The 17,767-nt window shown below is 48.0% G+C and overlaps 1 protein-coding gene across 15 annotated transcripts in view; it reads left to right on the forward strand.

The window, feature by feature from the left end:
* ATP2B2 (ATPase plasma membrane Ca2+ transporting 2) overlaps positions 1 to 17,767 on the forward strand; it is a 353,731-nt gene that overhangs the window by 63,881 nt on the left and 272,083 nt on the right. For 13 of the 15 annotated variants that reach the window (XM_057506664.1, XM_057506651.1, XM_057506661.1 and 10 more), the window contains exon 2: positions 4,000 to 4,044. The exons of the other annotated variants lie outside the window; for them this stretch is intronic. The gene's annotated coding sequence lies outside the window, so the exon portion shown is untranslated. The remainder of the gene's footprint in view (positions 1 to 3,999; positions 4,045 to 17,767) is intronic. 15 annotated transcript variants of the gene reach the window in all.

The raw sequence follows: 17,767 nt of genomic DNA on the forward strand, positions 1-17,767 counted from the left end.
AGCATCTCACTTGGAGCAGGGGGCCAAGATGGGACTAGAGCCAGGCTCCTCCCCTGCAAGCAGGGTATTTAGGGCATATGGTTTGGGCCTTGAGTGCTAGTGGCACATGAGAAGAGTGGGATCCACATGGGCTGAAACAATCCTGGGAAGGTTCCTGGAGATATTTGGAGGAGGTAGGATGTGAGGTGAAAAGTCTGGTGCCCCTGGGAGCCTATCACTCATGATTTTATTGACTAAACAGTAGTATCACTGAAAAACAAATACACATTCACTGATGCCTAGATTGCCTAGAGAGGACTTCAGGCTGGGGAAGCCTTCCCATCCAAGGAGATTAGTCCTTGAACTTGAAAAGAATGAAAGCATTTGGAGGAGTATTTTCCAAGTCCCCTCTTCCAGGAAGCCTCCCCTGATTACTACCACCAGGTCAAAAGGATTCCTACCCTGAATTCTCACCCTTGGTGTTTGTAGTGCCATTTTACCCTCACTGCATTCTTTCTTGCAAGTTTTATTTTTAGCCAGTATGTGATCCCCACCAGTTTATGAACAATCTGAGAGCAGAACTAGTGGTTTATTCTTCCTTGTTATAGTTAACATTCATCAAGAACTCAGTGTTTGCTGAGCAGGCCTCTCAGGGTTTTCCCACATCTTCTCATTTTACCTTCACCACTACCCTCCACCATAGCTACTTCTATCCCCATTTTATGGAGAAGAAAACCAAGGTTTGGGAGGTTGAAGTGACTTGCTCAAGAACATGGGCCAGTAAATGACGAAGCAGAGACTCAAGCCCAGGCCTTTGAAATTGGGCTGAACTGAACTGAGTTGCAGATAATCCCACAAGCATCCTGCTCTTCTGAGGCACTGACCTGAAGCCTGGTCTCCCCTCTCTCTACAAACGTGGGATTGCCACTCCCCCCAAACTGTGACCATGCTTCAAGCTCAGCCCTATCTCAGCTTGTTGACCAGAAGAGGATCTAGGGTGTGAGGTTCAGTCACCTACAATTTAGAGGGCAAGACTGACAGCTGGATGGCCTTCAGGCTCCCGGACCTGCTGCCCCTCGGCCCGGACGTGCCCAGACCTTCTGGATTCTTAGTCTCACTTACCCTTATTTCCCTCCAGAGCTTTTCCATTCTGGAGCTCTGGCAGTTTTCCCACCAATCACTCCCCATCCCAGCCCATCACTTTTATTTACAGAAAGAAAAACTTGGATGCGGGGTTTATGGTTGTTGTCAGTATGGTTGTAACTTTAACAGTGGTGACACCCAAGAACCACATTCCCTGTGGTTCTGCTTGGGACCAGGGGCTGGGGTCTCCTTTCTTCCATAAATAAAAATTCACCAGTGGGGACAGATTGCTCATCAATCTTTCATTCCAACAGTCCCCATTAGAGGAGACAAAGGTACTGCTGATGAGGTGGCCTGGCTGCCTGCAGCCCGGGATCTTGCTGCTGTGTCCATGAGTTCAGGGCCTTGAGTGGGAGAGGGTGGGTCCAGCAGAGCCAGACGAGACCCCTTGAACATCGCCGGAAGAGTACTGGATGTGACAGGTGGCCGAATCTGAGCTTTCTGCCTCATGTGACCTGAGATGTCAGGGAAGGGTCAGAAAAAGAGTGTGTAGAACAAAATGGTCAGGAGGTGTCTAAATAACCCCATGTTAAGTCTTACCTGGTTAAAACTATAGGACATATGTACTTGCAAGTTGCTAAAAGATTTGATCTTAAATTTTCTCACTCCAAAAGAGAAATGATGATCATGTGATGTCATACCGGTATTAGCTAATGAGAGGGTGGTAATCATTTTGCAACATATAAGAGTATCAGATCAACACATTGTATACCTTAAACTTATATCATGTTATAAGTCACTTATATTTCAATGAATTTGAAAATATATATATATACACACACACATATATATTCTCCATGTTTTAGCCAAGTGAAAAAAACTAATAGAAAATCTCTAGTAAAAAAGGAAGCATAAAAACCCTGTATGGGATAAATTGTGTGTAAGGGCCTCAGCACAGGGCCATGCTAGAGAAAGCATCTGAGTCAACAATGGTCATTATTGTTGATATTGGTGCCTCTGCTCCAGAGCTCATCTGCTGTGCTGGTCTAAGGTGTGTTAGGTAATTTCTCTAGGACTCCACTTCCTTATCTGTAGTATGGGAATTTTAACAGTAACTGCCTCCCAGTGTCAGGGTGAGAAGTAACTGAACTGGAAATCCCCCAATGTTGTAAAATCGCCATTGAGCAAACCCAGCCTAACACCAGTCTCCTGACATGGCCAAGCTGTCCTGTGTCCCAGGCCTGGAGGAAGAGACAGCCTGGTGGGCAAACAAAACACTGGTTCTGCTGCTTTCTGGCAGTGTGGCCTATGTAAGCCCCACCCATCTCCTGGCCTCAGTTTCCCCATCTCTACAAAGCAGGTGCCAAAGCAGATGATCTCCCCAGTCACTTCCAGCTCTGGGTTCCATGAAACCCCGCCTGTGGCTGCCTCTTGTTGGGCTCATGTTTTTCCCAGAAGAGGTTTGGGGAGGGGAGTTCTCAGCTGGCCACTTTGTCCCCATGACTGCTCTGCGTCAACCTCACACCTGTGGGTTCCGTGCAGCTCTGCTCCTGGATCTCTGTGAACTCTGGGCTGGGCTGTCTTTCCAGGAAGGGAACAGCCTGGCTCCATAATGAGAGGAATTTGAAGGGTGTCCAGTGGAAGAGAACAGGTAGGGGCAGTGAAGGGAGCTCAGGGCCTGGGCCAGGCTCCAGGTACTAGGAGTGGGGAGGAGGGGAGGTGCTGGTGGATAGGCAGAAAACTCAGGCTTAGTTCAGGTGAGCAGAACAGAGAGGCTTAGGGACAGTTGGAGCCAACTAGTTGTCACTGGGGTGGAACAGAGCTCTTGACAGTTGGTAGGACCTGGTTAGCCTTGGCTTGAGACCTGAGGGGTGTGGATACTGTGGGTAAACAGGGCATAGGGAGGCAGGGCTACTGTGCTGGACTTATGCCAGTTGCCCCTCAAGACCCACTCTCTGCCCTCTCCACCCCACCCCTGCGGCAACCTATATGCATCAATGCATCCCCTCCCCATCGCCCCAGCTTCCTGTTGGCACTGGCCCATGGGGAGCCCTGGCAGGATATAAAATGAGCAGGGAGAGTCATTGGGGTGTTTAGTCTCCCAGCTCTCTCCTCAGGGTCACCTGGGGCTGCCTGCATGCCTGGACCACAGGTGACAGCTCCCATCAGGGATCTTCTCTACACAATCCCCTCCGTGCCCATATGTGGAAACCATCCTCTCCTCCCACACCCCAGGGGTGGTGACAACAGAATTCCCACGTCTGCTCCCACCCAGGGGCAACCTGCACCACTCTTGCCCACGCTTTTGTCAAGGGGTCATTTATTGACAACTCGGAGCCCTGTCTGATTCAGCTCCCCAGAGCCACAGAGCAGGGATATTGGAAAGAGCCACCAGGGAGGGCACAGCAGGGTCGCCCACCTAAACGCTGTCTGGAGTCTGACTCGACCTTCTCACCCTGGGTTGCCCCAAGGCACTGGTCTGGCCTCTCCCTCTGGACTTCACGGTTTATTTGCATGGAGCAGGAGAAGGGAAGGGGAAGGAGCCCAGGCAGGCCCCAAAGGGGAGCACGCCCAGGCTGTGCTGGTCCTGGCATCAGCCACCAAAGTGGGGACAGCACCCTTGAGCACCCACAGAGGCCAGACAGGCTGGGACTGAGGAGCATTTGTGGACCTAGAGGGGCAGCTTGCATGGCTCCAGCCCACGACTGTCCTACTGGCACGTGGCCCAGAGGGGCAGCTCTCCCCAGACGAGTCAGAAAGCTGACTTGTGCATGAAATCTCTCAGTTTCTAAATACTGGGACCAGTTCAGATACTAAATTTGAAACAAGTATTAAAATTTAAACAGCCAGATCCAGATCTCTGGCCACCAGTTTGTGACCTAGAAAATACAAGCCTCTCTGACAGGACTTTCTGATTTCCATCTTGTTTGCTCGTAGGTTTCCCGCACACAGAGTGCAGACTGAGAGCAGCCCAGGAGACAGGTGAGTGTGAGAGACAAGACCCCCAGTTCACTTTGGAGGGACTCGGAATACTACTCACATCTGTGTACATACGACAGTGCCAATAGTGACCCCATTTAGAAACACCTCGTTTACAAACTGCCTGCCTGTACCATCATCTGCCAACCACCACTGGTCTCCCGACCCCTACCACCCTGACTACTCCAGCCTTCCTAACCTTTCCCAATAAGCAAGCTCTCACAGCCACTCCCAAAGACCTATGGGTAACCATGAAGGAAGAGGGAAGCCAGGAGCAGAGCTGAAGCTTCAGTCCCATGGAGCCTGTGTGATACCACTTTACCTTGGTGTGGTATCCTGCCAGATAGATGGGTGCTTGGATTAGTAGAAGTCCTTTAGAGAAAAAGAGCAATAGTCATGTGTAGGTTATGTGACTATCATATCAGTCATTCACACTTTAGTTATTTTTAATGCCATCTGATTATTTTTAGATTATCTCCCTGAGGTCAGCCATACTGAAGGGTTTTTTTTTGATGTTGGGACTTAAGGGTGCGCACTGTGCCAAAAATGCCGGCCCAGTCTGGGTTGGGTCTGGAACAGAATGAAGGCCTGGAGGCCTACAGAGGACAGTCCTGATAGCTTACTGACTGTGTGGAGCTGGCTCTGGGAATGCTGTCTTTGGCCCCTGTCCTGGGTAGGTGGGACTTCTGTGGGTCAGTCTGTGACCCTCACCGCCATGATGTCAATGGGAAAGCACGCCCCAGCTCCAAACCATCTTTTTACAAGCAAACATTTGGAGATAGCTCTCCTTTGCCTGGGGGACTGGATGGAGTGTTCCCTGGGACAAGCCAGCCAATCCACTGCCAGTGGCCCAGAGCTGCTACTTCCCAAGCTTGGAGAAATCGTCCTTCTTTGGGGGTGTCTGTGTAGGGGAGCTGGCTTCATTCCTAGGTGGAATCAATAGTCACCCCAGGGTGATTGATAGGATAGAGCCTTGCCTACCCCAAACCCCCTGCCACTGACCTGTCAGAGCACCCAAATCACCATCTGTGTCACTCCTTCAGAGAGGGTGAGGAAGAAGCTTTGAAAGCTTCCTCCAAAATGTAGGTTAGCAGTGATTATTTCCAAATTATATTTTATGCAATATGAGTTTTCTATGTTCTCCGAGTTTTATGTATTAGGTGCATACTACTTTCATTTTTTTTCCCAAATGCTACCTGGGGTGGTCTAATAAACCATGGATACTTGTATCTATTGTAGAAATTATCTGACTGTCAGGGCCCTGAGGAACTGGGACTTGGGACAGGTAAGTTTTTATGGAGAAGCAAAATGTGATCCTGGAGGAAGGATTACAGAGCTGTCAAAGATGAACATGGCCCTCCTCTGATTTTGCTGTGGTCATGAGCTGGAGAGGCAAGCCATGATCATTTTCTGAAAATAACATGGAGTTGGTTTGTTCCCTCCATTAAAGTGCTTGTTGCCTCAGAATATAATTGTTTCTCACTTCCCATGCCTAGCACCTCTCAGAGCAGGGCCCTAATCTCTCTGCCTTTCCAGGGCTCAGCAAGGTGGTGTGTAGAAAGTGGTATTTGCTAAGTTCTTACTCGTGCAGGGCATGGTGCCGAGGATTTGATAGGAATCTCTTACTTTAGATCATCCTGAGAACAGGAAATGCTTATCCCCATTCTGCAGCTGAAAAGACTGAGGCTCAGAGAAGTGAAGTGACTTACCCAAGCTCACAAAACTGATAAAAGGCAGGATTAGAACCCAGGTCCATCTGACTTCAGAGAATCTTTTTTTCTACAGCATCCCTATGAAAGCAACATCACATTTTTAAAAGGTTGGAAAATACAGAGAACAATTTATTCACAGATTCATTTACTTGTTGCCACAGATGTGTTTTGGGGTGTTTTTTTGTTCCTCCCTGCTTTTATCTATATACACTTTGCTTTGACATTCATATTGCTGCATCCTTCTCTGGGCTGTCTTACTGCTGTGGCTGTTCTAATACAGTCAACACAGCAGTGAGTGTTTGTGACCCAGATAAGCAAATGGCCGGGTGGGCATGTTGACCATCATCTGATGGGGTCAGTTGGGCCTCACAGGCTCATGCACTCCCGTGGCACACACCAGCCCTGCAACCTCCCAGCCCTGCACACCCAGCACCAGTGAAATTGGAAGGCCAAACAGGACACCAGGGCTGGATCTGGGAGTGGTCCTGAAGCTGTCCAGACCAGCTGCTTGTGCCTGAGTCAGTCAAGCCCAATCCCTACAGACCTTGCCCTGGGGCAGTGTGATGTAATGGTTAAGCCCTTGGTCTTCGGAGCCAGATAAAACTGAATTTCAGTCCTTAGGTTTCAAGCCTTGGGCAAGTGAGTGACTATATCTCTCTGTGCCTCAGTTTCTGCATCTGTAAAATGGGTACCCATTCCACAGTGTTGTAAATACAGCCAGCTCATCTCCTTTCCTTCTTAAGTAACCAGGGTCTCACCTAAAGGGCAACTTCGGTGTAGCCAGGGATGAATGTCGCTTTCCTGCATTGACTACAGCCAGGTAACCTAGGTTTTCTTGATTCTTTCATTATTTCTTCCTTTTTTAAAGATGTCTAAAGTAAATACATAGACTCTGTGGAGCTTTTAATATGTGTGGTCAGAAGTTGTTACACTCCCCGAAGTGGCATAACCTACTTGAGTGTTTCAAGAATTTTTTAAACGTTTTCTCTTTCAAAATATAAGAAACCAGTAGCCCCGCTTCTAAGAAATTTGCTGTGAGGAAGTAGCCCAAAATATGTGCAAAGATTCATCTATAAAGATGTTTATTAAAGCATTATTTATATTAGTTGAAAAATAGGAAACAACATTGGATGTCCAACAGCAGGGGACTGAGGGAGCTGCTCATGCAGATAGTGTGGGTCTGGGCTGCCATAGAACACAATGTTTGAGATGAATTTTTAATAATGTAGGGGAAAATGGTCTTAATTCAGTGTTAAGTGAAAAGGGAGCTTGTCAGAATTAATCCTAAATGCATTTTTAAAAAATTGATAGAGACATAAGTAAGCAAGTTGGAAAAAGAGAGATTAGAGAAACAGATACTGTAATGTGGTGATATAACAGGTGACTTATTTTCTTTCCTCTTTGTACTTTTCTGCATTTTCTAATTTCCTCCAGTGGAATGAATGTTTAGTTTATCACAAAGAGCAGTTACATTAAGGAAAACTTCTACCCCCACCCAATGTGGTCAATGTGGGGTGTGTGTGTGTGTATGTACATTTTGCCAGTCAGCTGTACAAGAATTGTTATGTCAGCACATTTCATTCTAAAGTGGTTTTTTTCTCAAAACAATTTTTTTTACCCAAAGCCAATGTCAGTGTCACATGGTCTTCTTCCATCCCTGTAACCATGGTTCTGAGAGAATTGGCCTTGGGGGCTGTATTGGTTTATTAAGACTGCTACAACAAAATGCCACACACTGGGTAGCTTAGGCAGCAGAAATTATTTTTCTCACAGTTCTGGATGCCAGAAGTCCAAAAGCAAGATGTCAGCAGGGTTGGTTTCTCCTGAGGCCTCCCTCCTTGGCTTGCAGACGGCCGTCTCCTCCCTGCATTCTAATGGGTCTTCCCTCTGTGTCGTCTGTGCCCTGGTCTCCCCTTCTTATAAGGCCATGACTCATATTGGATCAGGGCCCCCCATAGGACCTCATTTTACCTTAATCATCTCTTTAGAGACCCTGTCTCCAAATACAGTCACACTGTGAGATACCAGGGGTTGGGACTGTGACATGAATTTTGGGCTCACAACTCGGCCCAATAACAGGGGCAGTCTATTCCTGGTGACTGTGGCCAATTATTTTGCAGAGCACAGGACTTGAAGCTGGGGAGATATCAGGGGGTGGTAAATGGAGAAGACATTGTCCCGTCTTTGAAAGGTCCCCAGGGAGGTGTGTTCAGACACCTAACACAAGCGGTGCACCTGGGTAACATGTCACCTCTCCAGCAAGACCCAGAAGCAAAACTATGACCATTCCTAGGTGTGTCCATTCACCACAAGTGGGCTGTGCAAGGTCAGAGCAAAAGGGTTCAGCCCACAAAAAGGTGAGTTTACCAGGAAGCCCTCTGGCACTTCTACTACAGTGAGAAACAGTGAGTTAGCTATAAGCCATAAAATCATTCAAATGGACTTCTGGACATGAAAACTCAAATTTGAAAAGCTGTTTTTCTTAGTACCAACTCAAAGGTGATATTGATTTATAAAATCAGTGGTGGAGAAAAAGAAGAGGTGAGTAAGTTGGGTGTAGAGGGTTTAATTGTTGAGTTTAGTAGATATAAAGCTGACTAGGTCAGAGTAATGAGAAAGAATGTGTCACTGAGAGTAAGAGATGGGAAGAGGCTGAGGCAGGCATCCAATAGTAGGCAACTTACATTTAAGTTGGAAAGTAGTAGGAAGCCACAGCAGACTCTTGAGCAAAAGTGGAGCAGAATGAGAACAGAAGCTAAGAGTTGCTGTAGCAGATAATCTAGTTAGGCAGCCTTTGCACATGTGCTAGAGTGAGGGTCTAGTTGTCAGTTCTAGAAGCAAAACTCCAGAAGAAAATTTGGGAGATGTGTTAGTACTATTTCATTTTCCTGGGCCTTTTCCCATGCCCTTCCCTCTACTCCACCCCAACCTGGCAAACTCTTAAGCATCCTTTAAGGCCCCATTCCTAAAGCCCCTCAACCCGGTAGCTTTTCTTGACCTCCCAGGCTGTCACTCCTTCTCTTGGGCTCATACTCCATTGGAGCACTGGCAGATCATGGAGATCTGTCTGCATATCTCCTTGATTGCTGCCAGGCCTCACTGGGCTGAGAAGTGGGTGCTCAGCATGTGTCTGTAGGCTGGGATTGATGATATAAGGAAAAATCAGTGATTAGATATAAGCTGTATAGGTAGCTGGAACATAAGAGATTCAAAAACAATTCCAGGCTGAGTCTATAAAATTTTACAAATGATCAAGTTCCTATTATGAGTGTGGCTCTGGTGAGAGAATGAACAAGGAAGACTTGGTCCCTACCCTCATGGAGCTTACAGCCTAATGGGGGTGATAAAATCCAATAATATTTATAATGTGATGAATGCAATAAAACCCAGCCTGCTGGGGAGGTTGTGGGTGAGTGTTGAATCAAGGTTGGCTTCATTTAGGAAGTGCTTGTTTAAGCTGAAAATTGGAGAATGTGTGAGTATGCATCTACTTGAATAGGTCACAGATGTTAGATGATGGACCAAGGTGAAGGCAAGGGAAAGGGAAGCCCAAATAAGGGTAAAGATATTCCTGCAAAGGGCATAGCCAGTGCAAAGGTCCTGTGTTGAGCAGGAAGCATTGTAAACACAGAAGCTGAGCATCACTAGAACACAGAGCAAGGGGGGAGGCTGGTGAGTTGAGAGGTTAGAGGTGAAGGCAGGAGGACAGCACTGTAAGGCCACTATTGTTAGGAGAGTTTGGATTTTAGACAAACAACATCAGAAATCTACTGGAAGGTTATAGTTAGGGAGTCATGGGGAAATACTTCTGTTTTCAAAATACTGCTCTGGCTGCTGCTTGTGGTGAATAAATGGTCAGGAGCAGATGGGAGGCCAGTTGGGAGACTGATGCAGTTGTCCAGGCAAGAAATGGTGGTAGTCTGGACTTGATGGTGGCTGTGGTTATTGAGAAGTGGACAGACGAGAATGACAGTCAACATGTGAGCAGAAAGGGAGAGAGAGTCAAGGATGACTCCAGATTTTGGATTTAGGCAAGGGCAGAAAGTAGGACATATGCAGAGATATTTGGGGGTGCCTTTGCCAAACTGTCACCCCAGCTGAGCTCCAACAGTCTAACTGCCAGCGCCTGACAATGGTCTAATTGCCAGAGGGGTTCTGACTCTCAGCAACCCTAGCAGGTGGGCTGACAAGGATGGTAGGACCTCAAGGTCCAGAGAGAGGCTGCCTGCTCGAGGTCCAGTGTCAGGGTGCAGGCTGGGACCCAGGCCTGTGCCCAGGATCTCAGAGTTGCTGAGGGGACAGTTGATGGAGAAAATTTGGCCCCACAATGCACAACAACTTGGTTTAGCATTTTCCTCCAATTCAGCAAAATCTCTCCTCCCAGCACTTTACTGAGAGATTGAAAATCAGCCATTATTCCTAGAGATCTACTTGGTACTGATTCCTTATTTCTTGTCCAAATGTCCTGGGACTTCCTGCCCTGGTAAGTGTTAGTGTAGGAGTAAGCTAAATAACATCTTCTTGGTCTGTACCCACCCGCCTCTCATGGACTGTCACAGTGACTCTTGGACATGGACCAGGGAATATTAGCATTCTCCCCATTCTACAGAAAACAAAACTGAGGCTCCAAGAGAGGATGTCATGTGTCATACAACTGAGAAATGGGAGGCATAAGACTAAAACCCAAGTTAGGAGATTCTGTGTTCAATGCCTTTTTCTCAATTGTGTATCTTTTCTCTTCAGTCTCTCAGTAACTTTTGAAGTCAATGACCTGGTACATTTTGCTTTCAGAGCATCTATTTATTACCCACTGACAAAATCTTTTTTTTCTTTTGCTCAAACTGTTTGAACTGTCAGCCCTATTGTGCTCCCTTCTACATCATGTAAATAAATCTTTATAGCAACCAGCTGCGAAGCAAAAGATTTTATGATACTCCGAATCATTTGTCGGAGACCTCTTCCAGTGGCTGACCAGCAAGTGGTGGAAGGTGAGATCAGGGAAGTTGGTGAGGGGTTAGGTCATGAAAGACTTTGCCTTCAGTCCAGGTGAGATGGGAGCATGCAAGGATTCAAGCAGGGGGTTGAGGTGGGCTGAATCATGCATTAACAGAATCCCTGTTGCTGCTATGAAGAGCAGAAGTATGGGGCAAGGGTGCAAGCAGGGAGATCAGGGCATAGGCAGATGCAGTAATTTAGCAGATGATGTTGGCTGGGCCAGGACGGTACCAGTGGAAGCAGGGAGAAGTGGCTGTGTTCTGACTAGATGATTCTTGGGGTGTATTCTGACACCACGTGGGGGCTGAAATTCAAATCTGGCACTAACCACTCAGTGTTAGAACAGACCCCATGGGTCAAAGGACACAGTTCCTACCAAAACTGCCTCCACTTTGGATACCAGCTGCCAGTGGGGTCCCCAAGCTACCATACTTGTGATGGACTGGCCATAAATTATAACCCCCTCTGGTTTGATAATTCACTAAAATGACTCACAAAACCCAGGAAAGCACACTCTTACAATCACAGCTTTATTATAAAGGATACAGATCAGGACCAGGCAAATGAAGAGACACTTAGGGTGAGGTGTCCCACAAGGGACATATCTACACATCCAGCACATTGATTGTTGACCAGTCAGGAAGTTCTGCTGAGCTCCAGTGTCCAGAATTTTTATTGGGCTTTCATTTGTAGGCATGAGAGACTGAATCATTAGCCACATGACTGAACTCAGTCTCTGTCTTTCCCTTCTTCCCTGAGGCTGGCCCAAAGCCCCAGCTCTCTAATCCCATAGTTGGTCTTGCTGGTGACCAGCCCCACTCCTGACTCAGCTTATTAGCATGAACTCAGATGTGGTCCCAGGGGCTCATGCACAACAAAGACGCCTCTATCACTTAGAAATTCTCTGTCACTAGAGTCTCCCTCCCAGGAACCAGGGACAAAGGCCAGTCATATTCCTTATTATACAACTGAGTGGATGCTGGTGCCATTTACTAAGATTAGCAGAAGACCAGGAAATACTAGGATTGATAGGGGAAAATGAAAATAATGTTTTGGACATGTTGACTTTAATATGTTCATTAGGCATCCAAGTGGAGACAGGGAGTAGGCAGTTGGATCTATGAGTCTGAAGCTCAGGGAGAGATCAGTATATAGATCATATTTATATGGGACTGGATGAGATAACTCAGAAGTGAATGTAGGTCAGCAGGAAAAAAGAGCTACGTACTGTGCTGCAAGGCATCCAGCAGTTAGTGGTGGGGACAAGAGAAGCCAACAGAGGAGATGGGAGGACTGGCCTAAGGGGCAGGAGGAGAACTGGGGAGCATGAGGTCACCAAGCAAGTGCTTCACAAAGAGGGGTGAGCATCAGTGCCAAATGCTGCTACAAATCAAGAAAAGAGGAGGACCAAGAAATGGACCCTGGACTTGGCAAGACGGAGACCACAGCGACCTTGAGCTGAGTGATTTCAGGGGAGGGGAGGTGATGGAAGCCAAGTGGATGGTACCAAGGTGGGAATAATCAGTGAGGAAGCAGAGACAGGGAGCAGAGGCTCCAGCAGGGCTGCAGAGCCTGGAAGAACTGAGTTGGGAACTGGCATAGCACAGCTGGTAGCCAGAGGGAATGGTCCTGTGTGCCCGGTTCTGGGTCAGGAGTTTTGGGCATCTTCTGGGAGCTCAGAGTGTGGTTGAGAGAACAGATGGGAGGCACTATCCATACTATAGAACAGAGTGAGAAAAAATAGGATGTGGAGGACAGAAATGTAGAGCCTGGAGAAACCACTTCTGATAGGAGTGACTGGAGAAGGCATAACAATGACTACAATTATTTTTGTTGAGTGCCTGCCTTTCTATATTATTCCTGGAAACATGCTGAGCCCTTGCAATGCATTTCCCTATTTAATTCTCACAGTATTGTTATTGTCCCCATTTTACAGACCAGGAAACTGAGGCTTACAGAGGCTGAGTTACTTACCCAAGGTCATACTCTCAGTCAGTCCTCTCAAGACAGAAGTTAACACAGATTATAAAGGATAAAGGATTTTTATAGGCAAAAGTAAGTAGGGAGAAGGGACAACTCAGAGACAGAAAAGCTTATGTGAGTTTGCAGGTCCCTGGGCAGACTCATTTGGAGCAAAAGAGGGACAGGTCCTAAATCCTGTCTGAGTCACTCAGGAGAAACCCAGTACCCTTCTAGAACATGATTCTGCTAAGGTCACCAGTGATGTGGCCTCCAGCAGGTTCCTAACCCCTCAGGCTGCCTTCCTGTGGCAAGGAGAGGGTAACCCCTCCCCACCTGGGGCAGAGCATGGAGGTGAAGGATGGCAGACTGAGGCAGGAACAACCCAACAGGAGAGTGGAGTGGGGCCAGACGATGCTGATGTCTGAGAACACTTTCCTGCAGGGAGACTGTGGGCTGGAGACACAGGTGTCGATCCCACACCAGCCAGCCTGCTCCCCAGCCATCCCACCACCGCCATGCACTCACCCAGGGCAGGGCATGCCTCTGCTGCAAGCCCTCCTCATCCCTTGTCTGAAAAACAGGAGCAGTGAGCCCTGCCTGCCCTGCCAAGGTACACAATCATGACTTAAAATAATATTTAGGGAGAAAGCACTTAGCAGAAATGGCCAGTGAAAACAAGGAGTCACTGCTATCATTTAGGAGTGGGTGGGAACAGATGGATGACATCAGGAAAGTACCCTCTGAGGTGGGATTTGGCAGCTGTTTGATTTTGAAATGTCTCAGATCTACAAAGGCACACCTGTGAGGCCTTGAGTCCTGGTTTCCCACCTGTGAAATTGGCATATCCTGGCTCAGTTGGGCTGCATGTCACCTGTCAAGAGGGGTGGCCTGGGGAGGCCAGCCAGGTGGGATGTGCTTCTAAAACCTTTCATGGTCTCCAAGGGAGCTCTCCCTCTGGGCCCTCCAGCAGTGTGCACAGCTCTGCCAGGCGTGGCACAGATACATGGCATTGCAGGGCCCCCTACACCTCCGATTTCACAGAGGAGTAGACCACGGGGCCAAGGTCCCCTCTGGTAGGTATTGACATCTCCTCCCTCAGTCTTTGTATACATCTCCTAAGGGGAGGGAGGGAGGAGGAAGAAATGAGAAAAAAAAAGAAAGAGGTAATGGGGAGATGGATGAGACCCAGGGTGATATGTGGGTTTGGGAGGACAGACACTCACCTTTGTTTTCAAGAAGAGTATTAGGACTCCTGGCTCATTAGGCACTTGGAGAGCAAGAAAGGCCTGGAACATTCTCAATTCAGAACCTGTCAAGCCAGTCACTTTACCTGGAAGCCCATGACTCCTTGTGCGGTGACCAGGTTGGTTGTTTAGTCTCGGCTGTGTGGGGAGACGCACCTTGGAGACAAGCCCTTCACGGTTCAGGCTAGAGGGCATGATGTCCTGCCATGCCCACACATGCATGATTTTGAAAGAGCCTTGAAATGTGGGCCAGGGGAATGGGTTTAAAAATGACTGGGCTCCAAAGGCAAGTGGAAAATGAGTGTGGGATGCCTGGTTCCTTCCTACTTCTGATTCTCACTGGCAGAGCATGATCTTGAAAAGCCAGTGCCTGTTCCACTCTCCTGGGAGACTCCATGCTGCCTCTGGAAACCCTGATTCTTGCACCTGTTAGCTGATTCCTGACTGTAGGATGTATTTCACAGCTTTCTGGACCTTCCTTACCTAGTTCTTGGTGTTTTTCATGAGCCCCTTGGGAGATTTGAGGGACGGGGCAGTTAGTAGAAAGAAAACCATGTCTCCCTAGCAGCCGCCAAGTCAAGAACCATGTGGAAATCTTCATGCATGCCATTTCACTTGAGATGTGTACCACTTCTGAAAGTGGGCATCAGTCTCTCTATTTTATATGTAGGCAGACTGTGGCTCAGAGAGGCTAAGTAACTTGGCCTGGATGACCCAGCTGATAAGCAGGGGAGCAGGTGGGAAGCAGGGTCTCAGGCCCAGGTCTAGAGTCTGCCTGGCATGCACAGCCTCAGGCTGGATCTTTGAGGTTGGTGCTGGCACTGATCCTGGTCTCTGAATTGGATTGGCTCTTCCTTTCTCTTTCCCCTCTGTCATCTTTGCAAGCCCTAGGAGCCTACTCTCCTGAAATGCAGTTCATGTCAGACCCCACTTTGGGAATCCTTTGGCTCAAATCCTGGAAGAGCCTCAAGGTCCTGAAATGCCCAGTGAAAGTACCCAGATTGGGCCACTCCAAAAACAAGCAAAGGGAATGAGAGGCTTCAGAAGTCTAGAGGACAGAGCCAATTGGTCAGGACTGGAAAGAAGGTTCATGCCCTTTGGTTGTTGAAGAATATGATCATCAGACCGTCAGTGCCAGAAAAAAAAGCAATAGATAAGAGAAGAGAGACGCAAGAAGAAAATCAGAGGGACAGGAAGAAACAAAGGAACCAGAAATGGTCAGGGAGGGTAGACTGAGTCACAGGATTTTCCAGATCTGTGATGAGCCCACTGAGAACATGGTGGCATCAGAAACAGGGCAGGGTGGTGAAGGTGGAATGAGAGGGAGCCTGGGTCATTAGTGACCCAGCAGTATGGGGTCACTCAGTGTCAGACCTCACAGCCCACTCACCCATAAATAGACCAGAGGCATTGTCCCTGTGATGTTCACCTCATCAGCCCTGAGTCATCAAAAGATGTTTAAATTACAAATGAGGTCTGCTGCACATTATTTTGTGAGTTTCATACCCATTCCCATTAAAACAAAACCAAAACCTGGTAGAAGAGTTAGCTCTCATAGGGTTAACCTCCAGTTATCTGGAACCCTCTCCACCACCCCTCCCTTGCAGACGGTCCCCTTGCTTTCCTGTGCCCCATCCAGTAGCATTTTTGTATTGGCGAATGGTTTAGTGTCCAGTCCCCACACATGGTCTTCTGTTAGATGTTTTTCTTTATATTTCTCTTTACACATCCTTGCAAAGCTCCCAGCTTCAGCCAGACGCACTGGGGAGACTTGTAGTAGCAAGACTGATCAATGCCGGGAGGCTCCTTGCGGCTGCCAGAGCCGCAGTCCTGGGTGGGGGTGGCTGTGGGCTCTGCAGCAGAGGCTCTGTCTGCTTCTGCTGCTGGCAGTCATAGCTCTGTACAGCTCCTTGCCCTGCAGACCCCTCCAGCCTGGAGCACCAGAGCCCAGGTCATGGGAGAGGCCCACCTCCTCATCAGAGCTGGCCCGGAACACACTAGGAAGGGTAAGTGAGGGACTGTGAGAACCATGGACCCGCTGATGCTGGGAAGGAGCCATGGGCTCTGGGACTTCTAGAAAAAGCCAATAAAGCTGTTGCTGCTGAGACTGAAGGAGGAAACAGCTCAAGAACCCATTCCTGGTGATTCTGTGAAGCAGCAGTGGGACTTGGCTCTGCCCACACTTGAGGTGACCTGGAATTCTGGGGAAGGAAGTTTGCTGTTGGCTCATACCCAAAGCAAGGCGGTTATAGGATTTCCCCGAAGGACATTAGCTCCTTCCCTCATTCTTTTCCAGGTGTTTACTGAGGGCCATGCACTTGCCAGGCTCCCTGCTGGGCACCAGGGGGTTCAAGGAGGACTAGAATGAAGCCTCTACCCAGAAATGCTCCTAGTCTTATTGGGAGGATAATTGTTTATATAACTGTAGCGCCATGTGATGCATAATAAGAGAGCGTATACCCAGGGCAGGAGGGGACCAACTGGACTTCAGGGTGCTAGAGAAGATTATAGATGAGGGGCTATTTGGGTTGGGTTTTGAAAATTGAGTAGGAGTTTTCAGGGGACGAAAGACAACCAAGATGTTATGTAACTGCAAAGAGGTTTGGACATACAAAAATGTTATAGTGCGTGGTGATGGGCTCAGCAGGACTGAAAAGAAAAGACTGACAGGGCTGTATCATGTAAGGCCTCAAATGCCAGGTGAAGGAGTTGGGAGTCAATCCTGTAGGCAAGTGAGAGGAACTGAAGATTTTAAACAGTGGTGTGATGTAGTCAGTTTTGCAGCTTAGAAAACTCAGTCTAGCTACAGTGGATGGGGTGAGGAGGGACACAGGGAGACCCCCCCTACCCTCAAGGAGAAAGCTATGTCCTTAAACTCATGGAGACCAGGGTTTTAGACCAGGGAAGTGGGTTTAGGAGGTGGGGAACAGGAGACAGCTCTGCTCTTTTCTGAGTTTGAGTGGCAAGGCTGAATGGAAGACCAATTACGAGGGAAAAGGAGTGGTCTGAGGTGATTTCAAAGTGGACTGTGGAGACTGGATGGATGATGGGGCCTCTCAGTGAGAGGAGAGAGGAGGAGCAGGTAGACAAGGGGAGGGAGGAGAGGCAATAAAATCAAATATTGCCAAACAACTAAAAATGCTAAAGGGACATCACTTCAAGATGGTGGCATACTGCAGGCACCCTCAGTCCCTTATCCCAGCAGAATCCAGGAGAGAGATGCCGAGTCCAAGCCAGATTTATCACACACACACTGTCCAGTTTCCTAGTAATTCCCATGCGCTCACTGAGCTTGTCATACCAGCCATCAGCCAAATAGCAAGATCTTGCCCTGCACCTACTGCATGCTTAGCCTGTGTTTTGACTCTGATATACGTATATACATCATGTTTATTGAGCACCTTCTATATGCCAGGCCCTAGGGAATACAGCAGTGATCAAGGAAACATTGCCTAGGGTCCGTCCTGAGTAAGCATATGGGGAAGAGTCTTATACATAAGGAGGTATATGCAAACATACAAGGAATGCATGCATTAGTGTTCTAAACCAGTGTCATAAGGATTGACACGTTTGCTCCACACAAACATATAGAGACACATGCCCCCAGTGCTCACATGCACACATATGTACATGCCTGTGCCCACATATTCACCCACTGGTCTTAACCAAGGAGAGTGAATGGGACCTCAATCCTGATACCCTAGCCAGGAGGAGGATTTGAAGTGCAACCTGTTCTGTTTTACCATCAAGACCTGCACAGGACCTTAATGCAGGCTCCTGTCTCCACACCGCCTGCCACTCTGGGGCTGAGCT

This window comes from Manis pentadactyla, chromosome 1 (genome assembly GCF_030020395.1).
Source record: "Manis pentadactyla isolate mManPen7 chromosome 1, mManPen7.hap1, whole genome shotgun sequence".
Lineage (NCBI taxonomy): Eukaryota > Metazoa > Chordata > Mammalia > Pholidota > Manidae > Manis > Manis pentadactyla.